Source organism: Triticum aestivum, chromosome 7A, assembly GCF_018294505.1.
Source record: "Triticum aestivum cultivar Chinese Spring chromosome 7A, IWGSC CS RefSeq v2.1, whole genome shotgun sequence".
Taxonomy (NCBI): domain Eukaryota; kingdom Viridiplantae; phylum Streptophyta; class Magnoliopsida; order Poales; family Poaceae; genus Triticum; species Triticum aestivum.
Window position 1 is genome coordinate 475,670,783 of NC_057812.1, and position 16,844 is coordinate 475,687,626.

Sequence of the window (16,844 nt, forward strand, 5' to 3'; positions counted from 1 at the left end):
TTAGTTGGTTTAAGGGAAAACTAGTGGTAAAAAATCAGCGTTGGGTGGGAAAAAACAACAAAAATAAGGATGTAAATATGAAAAGGGAGTTTTATGTGTTTTCAATATAATGATACGTGTATATGAACTAGTAAAACTATAGGTAGAGATTAGAAAACGGATGTAGGACATGCGTTTCAAGAGGAAAATAGAACTGGGCTGCGTGTTTGATTGAGTTAAAAAAACTGCCTGCGGATGTTGTAAGACAAAATATAACTAACACTGGCGGGCCAGAGGCCAGTAGATACCTGCTGGATCTTTGTGCCCCATTGTCGTCATGGGCTGGGCCTGTTAAATACAAGACAACCCTGGGCAATCTACAGCCCAGTTGAAACTTGCTCGACCTGAAAAAACAATATACGTGCTCAATAAACAAGAGAATTCTGCAAGTACAGACTGATAACTGGGATGCAGCACAGATATTGTTTTTTATCGGGATAATAAGTGCATGCACTTGTTTCGAAAAAACAGAGAACTGGGAATTCGAACGACGGGTGCTTATGCTACCCATCGAATAAAAATCAGGTGCCTGAAAATTCGTTTCGAAACAAATGATTCAACTTTACATCCACGTCAACCCTCGGCATGATGGTTGGAAGCAAATGCATGTTCATACCAAAAGATCGTTAACAACAATACCAACTTGCGGACGACAAGGTAGTACAACTACCAATACCAAAATAACTTATAATCTTTTTACTCCTGGCCCTAGTGTTCGTCTGGTAGAAAATCTTGCAGAGGACCAGCTCCCGCTCCTTCTCTTGCTCCAGGTCCCCGAGGTGGTACTGGTGCATCACCCAGTTGGTCCTTTGCTGGTCGAAGTTCTTGTTGGTGTGCAGCACCAGAACCTTTTTTGCTGCCGTCTGCCGGCCGTTGACCATCACCGGCAAGGTATTGTCGGTCTGGTGCCACATCGCGTGCATGCCACACTCTGACTGTATCTTGCGATGCGTCCACACGCCCCTTTTAAACGCCCTGGAATTGCATTGGAAGAAATGCTTCCTTAGGCCACTCAGTGTGATACCTGCAGTATTGTGGAATACATGTTTTAGTGTACCTAGTTGGCATTTTCATAACATCTTTGGCATGTTGCAGTCACTTGTTTCACTTTTTATTAACTGTCAAATTGTAATTGCTTCACCAGGTCTGTGTATAAAAAGAAAAATATAGCAATAAACAAAGGAATATGTTTGTGCAAGTAGAGGCCGATCAGTGTCTTACCTGGAAGTTTCTCAGGTTGGGTGTAACATATGTCGTGCTCGCTGTCGATGGTTGGTATGAACAAATCGATGAGAGACTGAAATCTCGCGCTGTCAGCACTCACTTTGGCCTCAAAGTGCTCGATCAGCTCCTGATCCGTGGGATCAAACTTGACGCCAGCCGGCAGCACGGGCCAATCCTTCTTCGACTTGCATCGGTAACTCCAGTTATATGGTACTCAATGTATGATCAATCGACTGTTTTAAGTGAATGATGAAAGATTTCGACAGATAAGTGGTACTCCAAATCTGAAGTCCAGAATACCCGAACACGCCGTCGGGATTATTGTGTCACCTCACGCGTGTCACATCAATTCAATGTGTGCACATGATGAATAATTTGACCGACGTATACTAGTACTGCTACTATACTACTTACTAGTCGTATTTAGTGTCATGATTTATACATAGGTTTAACTAACAAGTACGCACTTGAAGCCTAACTGATATATATATGGCTTCTGCATAGCATCTCCATCATCATTATCAGTACATCCTACGCAGGTGAGTTAGGATGCACTTGATCCCAGGAAGGTATCTATCCTTCAAACCAGAGGAGTGCTTCAAACTATCAACAATACATAATATCCAACAAAAGAGGGTTGTGCTACAGCAGCAGAATACATGGCTCAGTCTAGATATTAGCATGAATCAAGTTGTGCATATTTGCTGTTGGCATGAACCACATCGCCGCATGTCGGGTTTGCAAAAGCCATCCATCGCATGGAAGCTTGATGCCTTTCACATACTGAAGATTATCGGGCAACAAGCTGTGTCGACGAATCTCTGGATATGGTGATTCATGAAACCCATGGTATGATGTGTAAATACAGCCCCCCTCGCGAATGGAAGTTGCATAGCACAATAATCATCGCCGGTGATATGATCAATGATTGGTTGGATGATCGGATAATTGAGCCCGAGGAACAAGGAGTGGTTGCCGAGGCTGTAAACCCGCCTCCAGTTGAATACGCCTGGCCCAACGGAGCTGGGATCTTTCTCGAACACGAAGCAGCCATAGCCATCAATGTCACGAACGCCCCCTGCATTGTACTGCATGTGGTTTGATGTAATGGTTTGGTCAATTTGGTACGTGCGAATGAGCATCAAATGACCGTCGTCAGCTGAACGAGCGATAAACCACCACCCATCGGCTGGTATGATTCCAGGTCCTGGAATCATGAAGGCCAACGCATTTGCGTCTGCTGCAACAATTCGAATTGGATACCAAAAGGACAAAAATAAACAATCATGTTCAGAGTATGTGTGGAATTAAGATTATTATAACAGTGACACATATCATAGCCAGAGAATTGCAATGCCGTGGTCATAATCATACCCCAAGTTAAAAAAATAAGCCAATGGCTTTAATATTCTAGCAATATGTCATGGTTCAAACATCATGTAACAATGAGAGGAAAACAGCTATGACGGCGCCTACTGATATTCTACCATAGCACTTACTACTACTGTTCTCATATCAACTCTAAGCAATAACATGTGTTGTTATAAAAATCTTGTAAACGAGAGTAACATATATCAATCATGATGTTATGCTCATAATATGTATTCTAACCATCATTAGATGCCAATTGTTCTCATATCAACTCTAACAATAACATGTGTGGTCATAAAAATCTAGGAAATGAGAGGAACATATAACAATGATGTGGTTATAGACATGCTATGCATTCTAAATTTGTAACAAATGAACAGGCAGTCGTATTCATAAGGTAAAGATGAGATGAGATAGAACAATTACACGACGATAGATTCCACCAATATAGGTAGCCAATTTGTGCGTCGACCGTGTAAACGATGCCATTGTGCACTATACCATCAGACATGAATGTTTCCTCAACAGGATTGATGATGAGCCATAACCATGTATGGCGACCGGATTCCAGATAGACTAATCCCTTGTTGAACAAGGCAATGAGCTTGTAATCCATGTAGTCTTCTAATGATGTGGGCACTTTGCAGATTACAACTTTCTGCAAACAGAGGTCGAGCCAAAAGCTTGACGTGTCTCGTGCGTAGTAGGCAGGAGTGTCCGGCGGGCCGCGAGGCTCGATGCGGCGGTATCCAACGATGGACAGTTGATCTCTCGCTGGGTGTACATATCCACGAGACGCCATGGACTACCGGTGTGGTGGATGAGGACGATCCAGTTGGCCTTCATGCCCGCCCAGTAGTGGCCACGCATGAAGGACTGGTGTATGGGTAGTGGTAGCATGTCAAGGGGCACCACGACAACCACCGTAGGATCATCAAGTCGATGTCTGGGCCACCTGCGAGGATCAGGCATCAGCAAGCAGGGTGTCTTGAAAAGAGCCGGCCGGTTGCAGACGAGTAGATGGTACAACGACACTGAGCATGCGGCCAGACGGACGGGGTTGAGTAGGTCCATACGACTATAGATCTGCTCCACGAGAACATCGGGGAGGGAATTCCAATCGTGGCTTTGCGTGTCAGTCGGTTCTGCCATTGGGGTTTTCGGTGCCTGCGAGCCAGCGGGGAAGTGGATTCGGGCGGGCGAGCGAAGAAGCTTCTCCTCGTGTGGCCGAGCAGTGAGCGGGGGGATATGGTACGCGCGAGCTACCAAGGAAGATGGTGCGGGCGGGCGAGCAGTGAGCGGGGGTAAATGGTGTGCGGTCGACGATGGGGAAGAGAGGAGGAAGAAGAAGAGAGGAGGAAGAAGAGTGGAAGACGGGGAAGAAAGTGCATTCAATCTCAGTTCTACTACTCCCTCCGTCTAGGTGTGTAAGTCACCTTACAAAAACCAAATAATCCCAAAACACTTAGGCACCGTACATTAACTCCCTTCTCGTTTTTTTGTTTTGTGGCATATCAACCAATAAGATATGTGGGTTGTGCATGCTTTCAAGGACTTGAGACTACCAAACATAACCGACTGATTTAGTAACACCAACATGTTGGTTCAGCTTATTAATTACGTGTCCCATCTGCTGCAGTGTGTATTGTCACTTCACTGCGAAGACTAGTTGAATAGTTCTCTCTGACCGAGATGAGGAATAAATGGATCACAAGGACTTCCTTTCTACAATATCCCTATGCCTCTACGCTCACTTCACTCATTTTGCTTCGTACCTAGTCACTTGTTGAAATATATAGCCAAATGGACATGTCAATGGGAGGGAGTAATCCCCATGCATGCATGCATGCAACATGCAACATGCAACACTCACACGTACACATGGACGCACACAACACTCACGCACCCATGCGGCACACAACACACGACGCAACACACATGCTCACGCTCAAGTGCTCAACCTACTCCCTACGTCCATGAAAGACTGGACATTTAGAGATTTACACATTGACCAGGGCATAATTAACGCCCAAAAGTAGCAGAATTATGTGTGCATGCGACCATTGAGATAAGAAGATTAAATGAAGGCCGTTGCATGCTGTAATTAAGGATAGACATGTAGCCTATACCTACAGCACAAGTTGGTGCATTAGTCAATCAATATCGATTTAGATTAAAGGCTAAACACATTGGAAGTGTAGATGTACATCATGTAGTACACTCTTTGTTGGAAGACCGAGGGAGGACACGTGCATGCACTCACATACATAGCCAGGGCGGTTCGCGCGCAAGGGTTGGACTCGTGTCGCGCCTGCGTAAAGTTTTGTTTAACTGATTTCTTTGCTCTGCCAACTGATAGGTGGGACCCAGAAACCAGGTGATAATTTAACCAGTCAACAAAGTGCCACGTCGACTATGTGGCCGATCAGTAGGGTGCAATACGATGAGCTAGTGACCACATAATCGCCGCAAAACTATATATAGTGACCGTAAAGAGCATACTGTTACATACGTTGACCGCCAGTGTATTTCTCTCGTTTCAAATTAAGCCATATTAATTGGAAAGGACGTAGTATGGACTACTACTACTAGTACTAGTACTGCTTTGTTGTCTCCCGTCGACTCGCCGAACGAGGAGAAGCTTGCTTACTACGCCTCTCCCTCGCCCACGGGCGCAGTGGTTCGCAGGATGAGGAGAGGGTTTTGACTACAGCGCCCTCTCCCTCGCCCTCACCCTCGCGGTGGACGTGCAACAGTTCAATCGGTGTCAGATTGCCAGAAGCATATTGTATTGTAGTATCATCATTGTTGGACCTTCCGAAGAGGCGAAGAGCCAAGTGCAAGGTTCACACGAGTACGAACAGTTGAACCTCCCGAAGAGGCAAAGAGCCAAGCGTAAGGTTTTATAGGAGTTGTCGTCCTAGTAGGAGTGTACTAGTACAACTATAGCGAACGATGCTACTGTATGATGCCGCCACGTCACGTATATCCAAAGTTGTGCCACCTTTTTTTTCTCAAAGAGCATGTTGGAGCCCGTGCAACAACCACACAAGTTGCACATACACATAACACATTTACTAGTAATAAATTCTAAAGGACAAATGCCAGTATGCCACACAAGTTCATCTTCAACTCATGTGATAAATTTGTGCACGACTAGTCTACATATATTCACAGCGCTACCGTCCACAATTACCGTACTCCACATACACGTTATAGATGGGCTACATGTCCTCCTCCAGGTTCCAGTCCCAGATGTTCTTCATGGATGGCATGATCCATAGCGGTGGGCAACGGGAATCATTGTCGTGGCTTTCTAGTCTGGTTCCACATGATGGAGACTCATCCAAGCTAAAGCGGCATAAATCAGGGATAGTGTGTCCCAGCATGTCGTTCATCCGGTGGTGCGCATTGAAGACACAACCATGCTTCATGAACGGCAGGCCTTCCGTGTCGTGCATGGAAGGTGGCATCCACTTCACAATGGGGTAGTTGTCCCCGATGAAAAGCGAGTACTCTCCAAGAGTGTTCCTCGGCACCCACGTAGCATCACGAGGGTCGAACTCGGCGCCGTTCATCTGGTACACGCGGCATCCCAGATCAGGACACATGGTGACGTACATAGTCAAGGTCCATGCATAATAATGTTGTGCTCAAATGTGGCGGTCAGTAATACTGTGCAGCAAATAGTACTACTCCGGTATAGAGGAAGTAAAATAACCGGCTTATTATATATAGCCACTCTTGGCTACATGGATGAGATAGTAAGACATGGAAAAACAAAAATGGTGGCAGGTAGTGGGTTCAAGTCTTCAAGGGCCTAGCTACCTATACACGTCCTCCAAGGTAAAAAGTACTCCTACTAGTACTACGAAGTATACTACTAGTATAACAATGAAAGAGAAGGCAAGAGGGTTAAAAAATGGAATACCTGGGTAGATGGTGACGGTCCGATCGTGGTAGATTATGTGACCATGTTGCACATCAGTGGTACCATGGGTAACGACTGCTAAGATAGTTGATCCCAATATGCAAAGTAAGCTACAAGGTTCCAGGTTAGACCGAATCGCGGATGCAAATGCACATCCAGGATCGGCGATCTTATTTTGATCGGGGGATGACTGGTCCCTGCAAAATAATGGAGTACTGTTCGGGATGCAAATGATGGTTTGTGCATTCCGTTTCTAATCTCCCATACCGTAGAATGTCAACCAGATGAAACAAGTCCCCTAGCTTGTCACCGTGAAGATGCGGCCTAGATGGCGCACGGCATCTTCGAACGTGTAGGGGTACAAATCTGTCGCCGCCAATATGCGCCAGCCTCTGCCGTTACTGCCTCCTGCATTGATTGAAATCCTTATGTCGAACACCGCGATGAGATAGTAATCGTCGTAGCCGCGTCGCTTTGTCGGCGGGTCCGCAATTGCTATCTTCTTCAATCTCATGTAGGCATAATCATACGTATTCTTGCCCAGCCAGTCCGAAAGGCCGGTCCCAATGGTGGAGAAGGGGTCTACCGGAACGGCCGCACTGCTGTGGATGTTGTGCAAAATGATGGTGGTATCCGGCTGGAGGTATGCAAGCCAATCTTCGTTGGCACCGACCCAGACCTATATATAAGATGGTGGGCAGCGGAGAAATTATGGGATGGAAATGGAATAACTATGTACTAAATGATCAAACTCCATTACTGACCTGCTCATCGGACAAAATCCGACTACCTCTCAATGTCGGCAACTCTAGCAGAGTCAATGTGCAACCATGGCCAGGGAGCGGTGGACTGTTCGAAGGATTATCCCATAGAAGAACCTTCTCCTCGAGGATGCATGGAAGACCAACAAGCATGGCCTGTTTAAGAAGCGTCTTGAAAAAGTTGGTGCAGGAAGCACTGAGTCTTGCGGCGGTGAGGACGTCGGAGCAGCGTGGGATTTCTCCCACAGGATCGTCGTCCAAGGTCTCCCAGCTCCGACGAGGAGGAGAACCACCTAGAGAATCCATGGGAGCAGCGACGAACTGCCTTCTCTTCGGGGGGAGGGGAACTGGCGAGGAGGAGATAAGAGCGTAGTAACCGCAGGGCCTCGTCCCTTCTAACTGTAGATCGTTCCTCAGCGAAGGGGTGAGGCTATTATTTACTAGTACTCCCTCCGATTATTTTTACTCTGCGCATAAGAGCAGACCCGGATACCAAGGCAGGGGCTCGCTGCATGCTTTCTAGATGGAAATACCCCTGGCGCATGGATGGGAGGAGTTAGCAGCTATAAATGCCCCATGCAGCCCATTGGCTGTCCGCCCGCGTTCTCCTCTCTCTGCATGCTGCATGGATGTCTCCCTCTCTCTCACATGACTGCATGCGGTGGCGCTGGCCTATGAGAAGCTCGCGTGGAGATAGCAATCTTCTCTCTAGAAGTGATTTTTTGAAAGAAAGGGGTTATGGAACGTTATGGGATTGCATTATACTATAAATAATGGCACTAGTAAGAAATTTTTGGCACTAGGTAGTAGTTTTTGGCGTGGATTAAGAAATTTTGGGTATGTATTAGCCACTTTTTGTACACGCCAACTAGTGTCAAAAAACGTCTTACATTATGTGACGGAGGAGTACGTACTTGTACTGTAGCAGTACTAGTACTACTTTTCTCAACTAGTATGGCGATCTACTGTACTTCTAGTCTAGTCTAGTATAGTGCACCAGTTTTGAACTCTTGAATCTCAGGGCCAAGGAGCTACAGTTGGAAGTGGAGGGTACTACTGTTCTCTAGAACCATCGCTGTACTATCAATGCAGGGGAAGTACACCTGCATAGTGGCCTAGTGGGTACTCTCGGTGCTCTATTCAGCCGCTCCTCTCACGTAGCTGGCCTACTCAGCCGCTCCTCTCACGCACACACTAGCAGCCTGTTTATCAGCGATGGTTACTGCGGGGGCAGAACATTTGAGTTATTTGATACAGCGAGACTAGGCTTTTCGCTTCCATTTGTGGAGGTGTAATGGATCTCGTCGAACTTTGTTAGTAGTTCCTTCTTTATGAATGAGATGAAGCAAAGCTTTTGCCTTCGTTTCAAAAAAAACACGGCAAGAGGAATTTCTTTTATAGTAGAGCCGATAATGGAGTGAAGTCCATGCATGCAACGCCACAAACTACAGAGTAGTAGTAGAGCACTTTACGTACAGAGCCATATTGCACAGTTCCCAATGCCCCGCCAGGCTTTTCCGGCTCATCGGGCTTAATTGGGAGGCGCTAGTTTAAATATGCTACTAGCTGGAAGCTGCAAGCGAGGTGCGGCTAGGGCGAGCACGCGAGCCACGGGATGCTGGGAAGGAAAACACGTTCACGTGGCTAGGCTGTCCAGTGCACCCAGCTTGTGGGGCCGCACGTCCGTTTGACTTCAAAACTCAAACTACTAGTGTAAAATATTGGCTCACAGCGAAGTGTAGTAGTACTATTTTTTTTAAAAGGCCACCGTGCGTTCGGCCGGGATCGAACCCACAAAATGAGGTATACACTCCCGCGACCACTAGTAGTACTCGTTGGAGTACAACGCAACTAGAATCACCTTTTGTCGCTAGTAGTACGTACATTGTTCCTTACAAGAAACCCCTAAGAGCATGGTTAATAGTATAGCCAGCTGCTGGCTATAAGCCAGTGCCATGTCATCTACAACCCATCTTATAGCCAACATGTAGTAGTTGTTTATTTCTTATAGCCCGCTGACTGAACTCTATTGTACTTGCTCTAATAATGCAAGAAACTACTACCACTTGCATACATGGCAGACTTAAGATAAGACTACCATATCAGCCATTGTACATGCTCTTACCAACAAAAATCCTCGAGTGACCTCCTACCTCCGGCCCGTACACCTAGTCATCCTCGGCCATGGGACGCAGCTACCGCCGCCGGCAGAAGGCGAGGTCAAAACCATCGGCGGTGCCGAGCCCATGTTGCAGCAGCCCAGATGCCAGCTCCGTCCGGAGCTCGTGGCTGCTAGCTAGACAAGATAGCTCCGTCTAGCTGCTTTTCTGCAAGGTTTGCTAGCTAGATTGGCAAGGCAGCGCTGCGGCTTGCTCGCACGTGTCGCGCTAAGGCCAGCCATCTGGCTCGAGCGAAGGCCAGCGCGGCGGCTTGCTCGCTCGTGAGTCACGCTTAGGCCAGCCTGCCAACCCGTGCGGAGGCCAGCGTGGCGTCCGGCCCGTCCGACGGAGCGGCGGCCAACTCGCTCATCACCGGCACCACCGACGAACACGCATCAGTACTGTTTGAAGTAACGTTCAGGAAAAATAATGATTTGAGGGGGAATAACAGGATAGAAGGTCAGATGTGGGTCCCTCGTGTCAACGGTCAAACAAAATGTGTTGGTTTAAGCTGCCTCGTCAGCACGGACATGTGGGCCAACCCTGTCATAAATGGGTTTAAACGAACCTAATCGGTAGGAGTACTAGGTAGTTTTTGGCATGGATTAAGAAATTTTGGGTATGTTTTTGCTATTTTTTGTACAATAGATTCCTCCTAGGGCTGGTTGAAAGTGGTAGTTTTTTGTTAAATACTCTACATATTGTAAGTAGGAGTGAAAGTTAAGCTTTGGAAGCCAATAAGCAAGGCTAGTTACATAGTGCATATGTGTACATGATTGAAAGTAAATATCAACCATGAGTGACTAATATCTTGATGGAAAACTCGAAACTATAGAATACTAGGAAAAGAAATGCATGGTTGGAAATACTATCAATGTTCATGTTCATTGCAACGAATCATAATTAGAATAATACTTATTCACAAACTTGGTACAAAACACTCTAATTTTGATATACATATGTCACTAGGGATATATTATGTTTCAATTAGAATATATTCCTTGGGTTGTTTTGGTGAGGTCAGGGAGGGATGTGGTTGGTTTTAAGATACTAATTATGAGTTTTTCTGCAAATTGGGATGTTGGTGAGAAAAGGCAACAACTTACCTCACAATCGTTAGATGTATATCTAATGGTCAGAAACGACGGATGGCAGACACACCAGCATCACCAACTTAGTCTTGTGTAGGAGTACTAGCAAGATCCGTGCATTGCACGGAACATCAAGATGCATTTTTTTATAAAACACTTGTTGTGATTGACCCTTGCGGGAGTAATCCCATGTGTAAAAACTAATGATATCTCGATAAATATGAGATAAGGTGAAGAGGAGTGGGGTGTGGTGGTGGTTGGTGGTCGAACTGAGCGGAGGCATGGGGATTGACGACGCCGGCAGCGGCCACCAGGCCAGTTTGTTCGAGAGGCTTCCTTTCTTAATTTCTCAACAATGAGGTTTGTTGGAAATAAGGATGAACGAGGGAAGGCCTTGTCTGCAAATGTGGAGAGGGGTGCGGGTATCTTTTAGTTTAATTTCCATCCGTCAGATATTGATCGGGCGGTCTATATTGCAAGATGGCACACGTACCATCATCACCAACTCGGTTTTTTATAAGAGAAGAAATATAAGTATGGTGATACAAACGTAATATCGATACTTGCTTCTGTAAACTAGCATCTACATTCTATTCAACGCCTCGGCATGTGGGCCCTTAGCACAATGACTTCTCGATTGTGTAAAACGAAGATTTTTCCGTCGCCGACAAGGAGGGGGTGACGGCGGCGCGCTTTTTGGCTTGCTCTAGTCCTAGTAGTCATACTAGGTAGTCTAAGCACGTGTAGATTTATTATTTTTCACGTCTCGTGTTCGTCGTACTGCCACGATTGTTCATGAATAGACGATAAGTTATTCACGAGGAAACCCTTGTTGAGCGTGTTTGCGAGAGAGAGAGAGAGTGCGTGTGTGATATGTTAGAGACTGAGGCAATGATAACAGATTCTTTGTGTCTATGTGTGTGGAGGATAGAGAGAGACATGTACATGGGGCTTTGTGTTGTGTAACATGGAGACACATATACATAATTAGAGAGTGAGTGTGTGAGATACACATGCAGACATGAGGAGAGATGAGGATCCAGGTAAATGGGTGTTTGTGCGTGTCTGTGTGTGTTTGTGCACGCGTTTGTTTGTGAGAGGGAGCAAGTGTATGTGGAGTAGAGAGACCACATATGATGTAGACCTAGTATAAGGGAAGGGGGAATGGTGTGACATGTGTAGTAGCGAGATAGCACGGGTGCGGGCGGGGGGAGCAGACTATTTGGAAGAGACACCGAGTATGTGTGGGGGAGAGGGGTGTGAGAGCGAGAGAAAGAGAGAGCTAGCGCCGGAGAGAGGGAGAGAGAGAGAGGAAGAGAGGGGGCGAGAGGTGTTGTTTGTGTCCATAAATGGCGTATAGATAGGGAGACAATGTTGATGTAGTCCGAAATTGGCCTATGAACGGAGACGCAAAGGAAGCGAGTCATCGTGTGTGTGATAGGGACTTCATGAGAGAGCTAGAATAGATGGTGTAGAGAACAATGTGTGAAATCAAGAACGATTATACATTAGGGAGCTATGCAAAGAGTCACGACATATATGTATACAGGGAAGGAGCTGGGGTGGGTCCGCATGTGGGAGAGATAGAAAGAGGAGAGTGGTGCACAAGGAGACAAAGTGTGCTTGTTTGAAGTGGGGGTGGTGTGTGGGGTGAGTACGCGAGAACCACATAACTAGGGAGATAGACATTTGGGGGCGACGTTTTGTGTGTATGGGAAATATACACTCTACATAGTGTGTGTGCTTGGGTAAGAGAGATAGCGGGAGACCTAGAGAGTGAGGGAAGAGATGTGTGCATGCCCGAGAGACAAAGTGATAGAGACCTATGTTGGGGTCCGGACTTTACAAGAGAGAGGGGTGTTAATGTGCTCGTGTGTTGGTGTTTGGGGGAGAGAATGACTTCTCTCTATGTGTGTGTGTGTGTGTGTGTGGTGGGGGGGTTGACTTCAGATAAAGAGTGAGGTGTCTATATTTGAGGGACTTTAGCGTAATTGAGATATTGTGCACTCATGGTTGATCAATTTGTTTCTTAGTTTGTACTATGAGATAACGATACTTTTGAACATGCGTGATATACCTTAGTGTACCAGAATTACAAACCTAAAATTGGAATTTTGGAATTCGACTCCATCATTAGCTTTTGTAATTCATTTAAACAGAGGTACATTTTTTAAGCCGGGATTTCGTGATTTCAAATTCATATATCAAACCTAGAGATATACACATACGGGCATGTTCAAACTTTATAATCATCCACTTTACTCATACACATACACATTTTTGCTTTTTTGATCATATTTAGGATAAACACATTTGGAATTTCATTTGAATTGGACCGTATGATGATATTTGCTTGTAGTAGCTCAATGATCCATATTTGAATTGAATGGACAATCTAAGTTTCGAGTTGGAGACATTGAGTTTTAGAACTTGCACATTTTTTTGCGTGCAAAACAAACAAATTGTCGGCCATGATATCATAGTCGGCCGTATGAGAGCAGCATACTTATAATTTTAGGTGCCAAAAGCATTCAAACTTCCCGCTCACATCGAAATATCACGCGCCCAAAAGTTTAGCCCTGCGATATTCCTATTTTACCCCTGCCACATGAACGGAAAAGGGCTGCTTTGGTAACTCCATTGTTTTCCCCTCTTTGCCCCCAACATTCTTCCCCAGAGCCCCTCCCCGACCCCCCCAACCACGGCAAGCCGCCGAATCTAGTCCTCCGCCGCAGCGGTGGACCTCACACCCCGCCGAATCTACCTTCCGTACCTTGGAACCCCCAACTGCCAACTCACCACTTCACCGGAGCCGCTTCAACGACTGGCTTGTCCACCGCTCCAGATCTCCTTGACCGCCATCATGGTCCACCGCACCAGATCTGCTTAACCGGTGCCCTCCTCCACCACAGCATAGGCCCTTCACTGACTCCCTCGTCCGCCCCTTCGCTGGCCCTTCATACAAGCCCTCGTCCGCCGCAACAGATCTGCCTCACCGAAAGCACTTTACAACGCGCCCGCCGAAGCCTTCATCCACTGCACCGGACCAGCTCCACGGACGCCATATTCAACTCCACTGGCCCTGCTTTACTGACGCTGCAGCCTCATCAGGTTATTTCGATTTGTACTCCTTCGTTTTTTCTCTTTATCGTGCAACTGTTCACTTACCACAGATGAGCTTTCTTGTATGTCGACATGCGCCGCAACCGTAGCAACGGAGCCGCTTCAGCGACGGTGACAGCCGACCCAAACTCAACCGCAACACGACCACCATCGACGATCCTTAGCTATCAGGTATGACAACGATACCCATACGCCGCCGAGAATGAGGTACTATTATCCAACGGCCGGCGCCTACGTTCACTTTCCTAGCATAAGCACCACACCTTTGAATTTCTTCAGGGCATCATTCAGCTTTTCATGAGACGCGTTATTCTGCTTGCACCTGTAGGGCCATACTTCTGGCAGTGAACATGTTACATGTGCTAAATTACATACCAGTGCACAGATAGTTAATATGCTTTAGTTTTGTTCTGATGCCACCTGTTGGTTCCATCAGACTTCTTAATGTTCTCTATGCTTAATTACACATCAGCAAACTAGCATGTGGTTCCGCTGCTTTTTGTTCGTTTTAACCTACATTTTCTTATGCTAGCTATTACATCACTGCTCTGAGCCTCTGTTCATTACTTGTTTGTGTGTTCTTGATCTTCCCAAGTTGCATGACTAATTTGATGCTTCTATTAATTATGGAGCTACCAACCCCATCAAGCAAAATATTTGTTCTTTTGGGGCTAGCACCTCGAACAAGCATAAAAATAGAGGGAAGCAGATATACTCCCTCCGATTCTATTTACTCTGCCCATAACTCTTGACCCGCATACCAAGGAGGGCACTGGTTTAATTTTTCTGGACTAATTTTCCAATTAATTAGGGCAGAGGTGGACGGGGCGGGGCACAAAAGGAAACCAGCGCTAGGAATCGGCAACGCGCACACTAATACGAGAAAACTGAGAAAAAGTTATACGCAAAGTAAAAAGAATCGGAAGGAGTATTGTCGTGTATGCACACACCCTTCTTTCATTAGTTTAGATGAACCATTGATGATCAATTCGGACCAGTGCATGCGATTAAAATTAATTTTACCTAAATAGATGGTGCAGAATAAACTACAACAACTAGATTTGCAACCACGAGAAGCTGACGGTATCTTCAAAGAACATTGCAACAACAGCTAGGCTTCACAACAACATATGGTAAGCCAGTGTGTTTTAGTACATGTGAAATGTAATGCGAGTGGGCTGCTTTCTTGGCTTGTGCCCTCAACGTGTAATCCTATCGAATTACAAATAGTTCAGTTGTCTGCTTTGCTGTATTGCTTGATTCAAATGCTTATTTGTTGTTACGCTATACCTGAGTTGGCCAATATGTCAGCAGTGCTTGCTGTACTATCGTAAAGAAATGCATGCCTATTTCATTTGAGTCCTTAACTTTTCCTCTGAACTTCATCACATGACTGTCTTCGTAGTTTATATGAGGCCACACTGTTAAGTGCTTTCTTAGATTATTTCAACTGCTTAGATGCCTTGGCAACTTAAATATAGCGGTTGTACACTCCCTTTCAACTAGGGATGTCAACTGGGTCCGGTTTAATCCCGATTAAAGTCCACTAGTTGTATGATAGTTCAAAAGAGTTTTTGTTGTTTTGAGGAAAATGAACTAGGGAGTGTCAGGACCCCGATCCTAAGTCACACCGATCTAGCATGTAACACATCATATCACTTTGCGGCCTCACGCACGGTATTCCCACGGGTGCCACCTTACCTGGCCTGGGACCGTTTGCGCCTTTTGGCTCATGTATATGATAGTGTCGCTAGCATCCATATGACAAAGAACCCAGGCCGACATGGCTAGTCGTGAACCCAAAGCGGCACTAACCCATGGGAACAGGCATACATGAATCAACCTCGAGCATGTCGGTCAGCAGCGTGTGAATCCAGGCTGTAGCACTGGGCTAACAGGACTCCGGTAATCCGGGCTGTAGCAGGCTAGGCAGGACTCCGGATGTCACCGCGTGACATTTCCCAGAAGGAACAGACACAGGAACGAAGTGAAACACATGCCGGCCAGTCAAGTGTCCTGAGCAGTAGTGCTGGGCTAGCAGGACTCCGGTGAACCGGGATGTAGAGGACTACTATGGCTCATGGAAGCACTAGAGTACATTTCCCCAAAAGAGAGGCCGCCAAGGATAAACAACTAGATTGTCGGATCCCACACATACCAAGCATTTCAATCATACACACAATATGCTCGATATGTGTAAATACAACATGGCATCACAACAAGACTCTACGACTCAAGTATTTATTCATTAGGCTCCGAAGAGCCAGATATTACAACCATGGGTCTCATGACCCCACATTCAGAGCATACAAGTCAAAAGCACAAGCGGAAGCTTAACATGTCTGAGTACAGACAACTACAAATGAAAAGGCTGAGAAGCCTGACTATCTACCAGATCCTGCCGAGGGCACAAGATCATAGCTGAGGTATCAAGCTAAACATCGAAGTGCAAGCAGAACTACTAACGGAACTGAAGTCTCTCTGCAAAACATAAATTAAGCAAACGTGAGTACAAATGTACCCAGCAAGACTTACATCAGAACTAACTACATATGCATCGGTATCAACAAAGGGGGGTGGTGGAGTTTAACTGCAGCAAGCCAGCTTTGACTCAGTGGCTAACCTGAACTACGACTGCAAGTAACTCTTTTGAGGTGGCGCACACGAGTCCACAAATTCACCATACCAATACACCACTATGGATCCGCTCCCGCCTCCCTGCGAGAATGCCATCCATAGCACTCACACTTATCTTGCGAGTTTTAGAGTATCCACTTTGACTTGTCTATGAACTATGCAAGGGGTCCAAGTTTCCATATCCGAGGAATCCGGCTATTCGAATAGATAATGATAACCCTGCAGGGGTGTACTTCTTCACACACGCTCTCGCCACTTATCGCCCTGTACACGTCATGTACCTCGGCAACCTTCAAGCGGAAGCCGGGTGAGGGAGTTGGCCACGACCTGACTAACCACCAAGTCTCTAGTCCAGGTTTATCGCCTATTCTGGTTCCATCCGCAAGGAGATCCGGCCGGGGTGTCGCTCACGGCCCCAAACGATGTGTGCAGGGTTCCCAAGCCCACCATCCGGGTGCCACTTGGTACACCGGGCCACTGTGCCTAGTCTGTCCCAAGCCCACCTGTA